Below are 6,679 nucleotides of genomic sequence, written 5' to 3'. Positions count from 1 at the left end.
CTCACAGTGCTGTCCCCTCGCCGCCCCGCGCCTCCTCGCGACCAGATCCGGTCGGGGAGAGGCCCTGCCGCCGACCCCTGTCGCCGGAGCAACCTAGCCGGTGCCTCGCGTCCTCTCCGGCCATCTTCTTCCCCTGCTCCGGCGAGAACCCCGGCCATCATCGAAATTCGTGCAGATCTGAAGGTTGACCCCGAAATTTCCCTAAGTCCCTAATTATTTACATATTCTGGTGTATATTTTGACCTGCCATATCTTGTTGCATACTGCTCCGTTTTGTGCGTGTAATACGTAAAAATGTTCATTCAGAGATGTACTTCATTTCATTCCATTGCACCATGTTCATTTGAGGTCATCTTGGTGCCAAAATCATCGTTGCAAGAATGCTATATGATGTTAATCTGCTGAAACTGTTATAACTTGGTGATTTGTCGTTTTTGTTGCATTTGATGTGTGCATCGTATGAGCATGAGCTCTATATGTGTTTTGAACTATGCCATGCCATATTTACAGGGGTTCCATCCATGTATTTTTGTGAGTCCTGTAGTGAGTTCATCAAGCTTGTTAAGTAGGGTACTTGTTGTTGCTATTTTGCTAGGCTGAATCTTTTATTTTGTGATGCTATGTAAACCTGCTGCTACAAGTCATTCTATGCATAATCTGGAGATGTTCACTAAGAATGTTTTGTTATACATGTCATGCTCTATCCATCCATGCCCCTGATTGCATTTATAGCCTGCTGTAACATGTTGTTATCTTGCTCTCAAATTGCTAAATAATGTTGCTGTCAGCCTGTTAACATTAAGTTCAGTTTTGCCATGTGTTTTGCTAGTGATCCATGCACCCTATGAACTTTCTCTTGACATTCCTAGCTTCATAAATATGTATTCTTACAGTTGGTTACCTTGCCATGCCATGTATTGTTGTTTGGTGAGTGGTACAAGCTAATCAACATGCCTACTTACTGTTGTTCCTGCCATGTATGAATCTGCCATATCACTTGCTATGTTTACATGGATTCCATCATATTTCCTGTGCCCTTTTGGCTCATGGTCAGTAAGGGACTTTTGTTCTATTCAATTAGTAGATTCATTCCATGACTTTGTTTTTCATGTTAAGTTCCTGTAGTATGTTGTTTGGCAGCTTTAAACATTGCAACCTAATGTTATTTCTGCAAAGTCTGAAACTGTTACTATATGCAATCTTGCCATGTGTTTTGGAGCATATTTTAGTGATTTCTGGAGATAGCTCAGTGTTCATGTTTTGTTATGCTTTACCTGTACATCATGTCCATTCCTTCTGTTCTCATGTTGGGGTGTTGTAGCATGTTGTTTTGATGCTTGCAATATGCCTAGCTGCTGTTTTGGACACCTTGTCCTTTAAACTTGTATAGAGTGTATGTGTGGAACCGTTGCTCCGTTTTGAGTGTGCTCTATATGAAACTTGCTTGATTTTGCATGTAGCTTCACATTATCATGTTACATCCTTGTTTGAGGTGTTTGCTTGATGTTTGGATGCATTTTGCATCAATGTCATGTTTAATTTGTTTTGCTCATATCTTATAGGCCGTACCTCCGAACTAATTGAACTTTATATGTAACTTGACTAGAATCTCGTGTAGATCCTCTTGGTGCTCTTTAACTTACTGTTTAACAACTTAAACATAAGATTTATTCAGATCTGGACCAATTTCGAAATTTGCATATAAGGACTTACCGGAATTGTTATATGTTGTTCCCAGCCTCATTTAAACTTGCTTTGATGTGTTGTTCTTGTATGCATCATCTCTTGCCATGAGTAGCTTCATGTAGCTTTGTCATGCATCATGCTTGTTGTGCATCATGTCTTGTATATGTGTGGTGTGTTTACCATGTTGTGTGCTTCTTCTCGATAGTTCCCGTTTTGTTGCGATCGTGAGGATTCGTTCGTCTATGCTTGGTTCGTCTTCATGGCTTCATCTTCTTCATGGACTCATTCTTCTTCCTTGCGGGATGTCAGGCAAGATGACCGCTACCCTGGATCTCACTACTATCATTTCTATGCTAGTTACTTCGTTCTATCGCTATGCTGCGCTACCTATCACCTGTTTATCTAGCCTCCCAATTTGCCATGTCAGCCTCTAACCTTTTTCACCCTTGCTAGCAAACCATTGCTTGGCTATGTTACCGCTTTGCTCAGCCCTCCTATAGCGTTGCTAGTTGCAGGTGAAGTTGAAGATTGCTCCATGGTGGACAGGATTATGTATGGGATATCACAATATCTCTTATTTAATTAATGCATCTATATAGTTGGTAAAGGGTGGAAAACTCGACCTTATGCCTGGTGTTTTGTTCCACTCTTTCCGCCCCAGTTTCCATCATACCGGTGTTATGTTCCCGGATTTTGCGTACCTTACGCGGTTGGGTGATTTATGGGACCCCCTTGACAGTTCGCTTTGAATAAAACTCCTCTAGCAAGGCCCAGCCTTGGTTTTACATTTGCCTCACCTAGCCCTTTATCCCTTGGGAGTCGCGCTCCCGAGGGTCATCTTATTTTTACCCCCCCCCTGGGCCAGTGCTCGTCGTGAGTGTTGGTCCAACCTGTCAGCCGCCGGTGGTCACCAGGGGCAACTCTGGGCTGGCCTATCAGAAGTTTGGACAATCCGGTGTGCCCTGAGAACGAGATATGTGCAGCTCCTATCAGGATTTGTCGGCACATTTGGGCGGCTTTGCTGGTCTTGTTTTACCGTCGTCGAAATGTCTTGTAACCGGGACTCCGAGTCTGATCGGGTCTTCCTGGGAGAAGGAATATCCTTTGTTGACCACGAGAGATTATCATGGGCTAAGTTGGGACACCCCTGCAGGGTTTAAACTTTCGAAAGCCGTGCCCACAGTTATGTGGCAGATGGAAATTTGTTAATGTCCGGTTGTATATAACTTGACACCAGATCCGATTTAAAACGCATCAACCGCGTGTGTAGCCGTGATGGTCTCTTTTCGACGGAGTCCGGGAAGTGAACACGGTTTTGGGTTATGATTGATGTAAGTAGGAGTTCAGGATCACCTCTTGATCATTGCTAGCTTCACGACCGTTCCGTTTGCTCTCTTCTCGCTCTCTCTTGTGTATGTTAGCCACCATATATGCTTAGTCGCTGCTGCAACCTCACCACTTTACCCCTTCATTTCCCTTTAAGCTTTGCTAATCTTGATACCCATGGTAATGGGATTGCTGAGTCCTCGTGGCTCACAGATTACTACAACAACAGTTGCAGGTACAGGTTATGCGATGATCATGACACGAGAGTGATGTTTGCTTGTTTTGGAGTTCTTCTTCTGCTTCTGCTTCGATCAGGGGATAGGTTCTAGGTCGGCAGCCTGGGCTAGCCGGGTGGATGTCGTTTGAGTTTTTGTTTGTGTTTCATCCGTAGTCGGGTGGTTCTCTTATGTAAGATGATGTTGTATTCGTGTGGCATTGTATGCCTTATGTATGTATCCCCATCTATTATGTAATGTTGATGTAAAGATATCCACCTTGCAAAAGCGTTTCAATATGCGGTTCTATCCTTGGTGGGACCTTCGAGTCTCTTTAGGATAGTATCGCATATTGGGCGTGACAAGTTGGTATCAGAGCCTCGACCGACCCTAGGAGCCCCCTTGATTGATCGTGTAGTTTGGCCGATGTCGAGTCTAGAAGAAAACTGTTTTCTGAGTCTAGTTATATCAGAGAGTAGGAATTCTTTTTACTCCTCAGCCCCTTCGTCGCTCTGGTGAGGAATCTTGACGTAGGTGTTTTGAATTACTTCTCTTCCCTTTTCAAACTTTGTTTAGGATCACGCAGTTGGTTTTCCGTTCGTTGTTCCTTAGCTCTTTTTTATCCGGTGCATTTCTCGTCAAGTCGACTCGAGCCTCTTCATCGTTGCCAAGTTCAATCCTCAGTTGTTTTCTTTTCCCACCCGCCCACCCCTTTTCTTCTTGGATCCGGAGTCCGTAATCGAGTATCCATCCTACTCGTGTGAAGTTTTTGCATTCTCCCCTCAATCATTTCAACCGGCGCTTCTCTATTCAATTATTCGTTGTTCCAGTTGCCTGTGTTTTTCCCGCCCTCCCACCCTCTTCTTCCCGGAGTCTGAATCTCTTTCGAGCATCAATTTCATTCGTACGGAGCCTCTTCAGTCTTCCCTCAATTGTTTCAACCGGTGAATTCTCATTTTGTTTGACATTCTTCATCTCTTTTTCTTCTCCGGTGGATTCAATTCTAATTTTCGGTAGTGATTATATTCTTTTCCTCGGCTCAAGTGTTTTCCCTGCTCGTTCGCCTCTCGCCAGTTTATCATTCCAGAGTTCGGAAGACATCTCAGGAGATTCATCTGGGTTCCAATTAATTCGAGGTTGTCACCTCATTCAAATATTTCAAGTGTTCCGGTGCATCATCTATCTCTTCAACAATCCTTTCCGAAGGTGTTTTCTTTTAGTGGGCCCTAACCCACAGGTCTTTTCCCAGGATCTTCCCTGACTCTTCTAATTCCCCCGGAGTTATTCTAAATTCTTTTCCAGTTTGACGTAAGAATGAATTTCTTCAGTCAGATGCCATCTCCAAGATCGCTTTCAAATTATTTTCATGCTAGGTTCTACCTTTCCTCTTTTTCATTATTCCGGAGTTTCTCAACAATTTTTGGTGGTGTTTTCCGTCGTCATTTGAAGACCGAAGAAGAGTCTTTCCTCTAAATCTTGTCCGTTCTCTCAAAGATTCGTGGTTCTAGCTTCATATCATCCTCTCGAATTATTCCATTTGTCAGATATTCTTTTCTTAACCATGCGGAGTATGTCAGGAGTTGTTTTTCCATTTCTTTTCACCGGAGGCCATCGTTCTAGAAGAATTCTTAGTCCTCACATTTCAGCTACCGTTATCCAATTATCCCGAGGGTTCGTTCAAGATTCTTTTCCTTGATTACCATTTTAATCCATTCGTTCTTTCTAAGCCTACCGGTGGTTCATGAAGACCTTCTTAAGTTTGCGATATGTCACTTCTCAATCCTTTTCAAGAAGAATAAGTAGTATGGAAAATCCATTTCTTTTCATCAATTTAATTTGATGAAGGATAAGCATACAATAAATCTTATTCTTATTTCCTCAAAGTGATTAATCCTTTTTCTTCGGAGTTTGTTCTTGAGGAATAAATTCTAGTTCCAAGTGTTTTCATCTTTTCTTTTACCAGAGTTCAATTTCCTCGGCCATTTCGTCGGAACCTCCATCTAAATCATCGCAAGGCTCATCTTATTCTTTCATACTTCATTCTATCTCATCATCCTTTTTGTACCGGAGTTCTTCATGGTGGTTCTTCATGTTTTAATTCATTCTTCAAGAGTTCATCAAGACTTTGTTGGAGAAATTCAAGTATCCTTTCTTCTCGCGTCTCGAAGTGTAATTAATTCTCCGTATTCTTTTGAAGTGGAGTTTTGCATTTCTTCACTCCTCTCAGCTATCCAATCATTTCCGTTTGTGGCCGGTTATCACCTTATGATCTTGAGATGTTACCATAAGACCACAACAAGCTTATTCTTCTCGTTGTTGATTTTTTGAACAACTCCGTCTAAACCTTCCTTCTAAAGATGCTTTCAATTTCATTTGTGGCACAAGTTGTCATTTTCTTCTCCGTTCTTTTCATTCATCTATTTCAATTTCTTCCGGAGGCATTGTGTTGTTCCTCTCATGAAGCATCATTCCATCCTCTCAAGTTCTTGTTCTATTCCTTCCATTTTTTCAGCCGGAGTGCTGCCTAAATCCTTTCAGTCTTATTCGTGTCTTATCTCGTTCTAACCAGAGTGGTTTCATAGTCTATCTGATTCCGTGAGCTTTCATTCTTGTCATTCTCTTCGTTTCTCTATTCTTCCTGAGTGCTCTCGTCTTTGTTCATCTTCTCACTCTTGCGTTCTTGTTTCACCTCATCCCTTTTCCCTTCCATCTTGGTCCTAAGATCTCGGGACGAGATCTCTTGTTAGTGGAGGAGTGTTGTAACGCCCCAGATTCGATGCGCCAGGTGTTCGCCAGTTAGTCGCCGTTGTTGCCATGTCATTTGCTTGGGTGTTGCATTTTGCCATGTCATCATGTGCATCTCATTTTGCATACATGTTTGTTTCATGCATACGAGCTTTTTCCCCGTTGTCCGTTTTGCAATCCGACACCCCTATGTTCCCCATCGCCCCCTTTTCTCTATTTTTGTGTGCGGGTGTTAAACATTCTCGGAATGGACCGTGATTTGTTAAGCGGTCTTGGTATACCACCGGTAGACCGCATGTCAAGTTTCGTGCCATTTGGAGTCCGTTTGGTACTCCAACGGTTAACCGGGGAACCGTAAAGGCCTCTTTTGTGTGCAGCCCAACACCCTTCCAAAGTGGCCCAAAATCCATCCAAACCCCCTCCACGCTCTCGGTCATTCGATCACGATCGTGTGGGCGAAAACTGCTCCTCATTTGGAGTCTCCTAGCTCCCTCTACCTATAAATAGATCCTCCCCGTCCAAATCCCGGGTCCAAACCCTAAAAATTTTCCCTCGTCGCTGCCGGACGCGTCCGCGACGGCCGGACATGTCCGCCCCGCTCCCCCCGTCCAACCGCAGCGCGCCACGTGGCGCCCCCGCGCCCACATCGCCGCCGCCCCGCGGGGCCCATCTGGGGCCCACGCGGGCCCAGATCTCGCCTCGCCGCC

Source organism: Triticum aestivum, chromosome 5B, assembly GCF_018294505.1.
Source record: "Triticum aestivum cultivar Chinese Spring chromosome 5B, IWGSC CS RefSeq v2.1, whole genome shotgun sequence".
In the NCBI taxonomy this organism is placed as follows: domain Eukaryota; kingdom Viridiplantae; phylum Streptophyta; class Magnoliopsida; order Poales; family Poaceae; genus Triticum; species Triticum aestivum.
The sequence above is the reverse complement of the archived record's forward strand: the minus strand, read 5'-3'. Positions refer to the sequence as shown.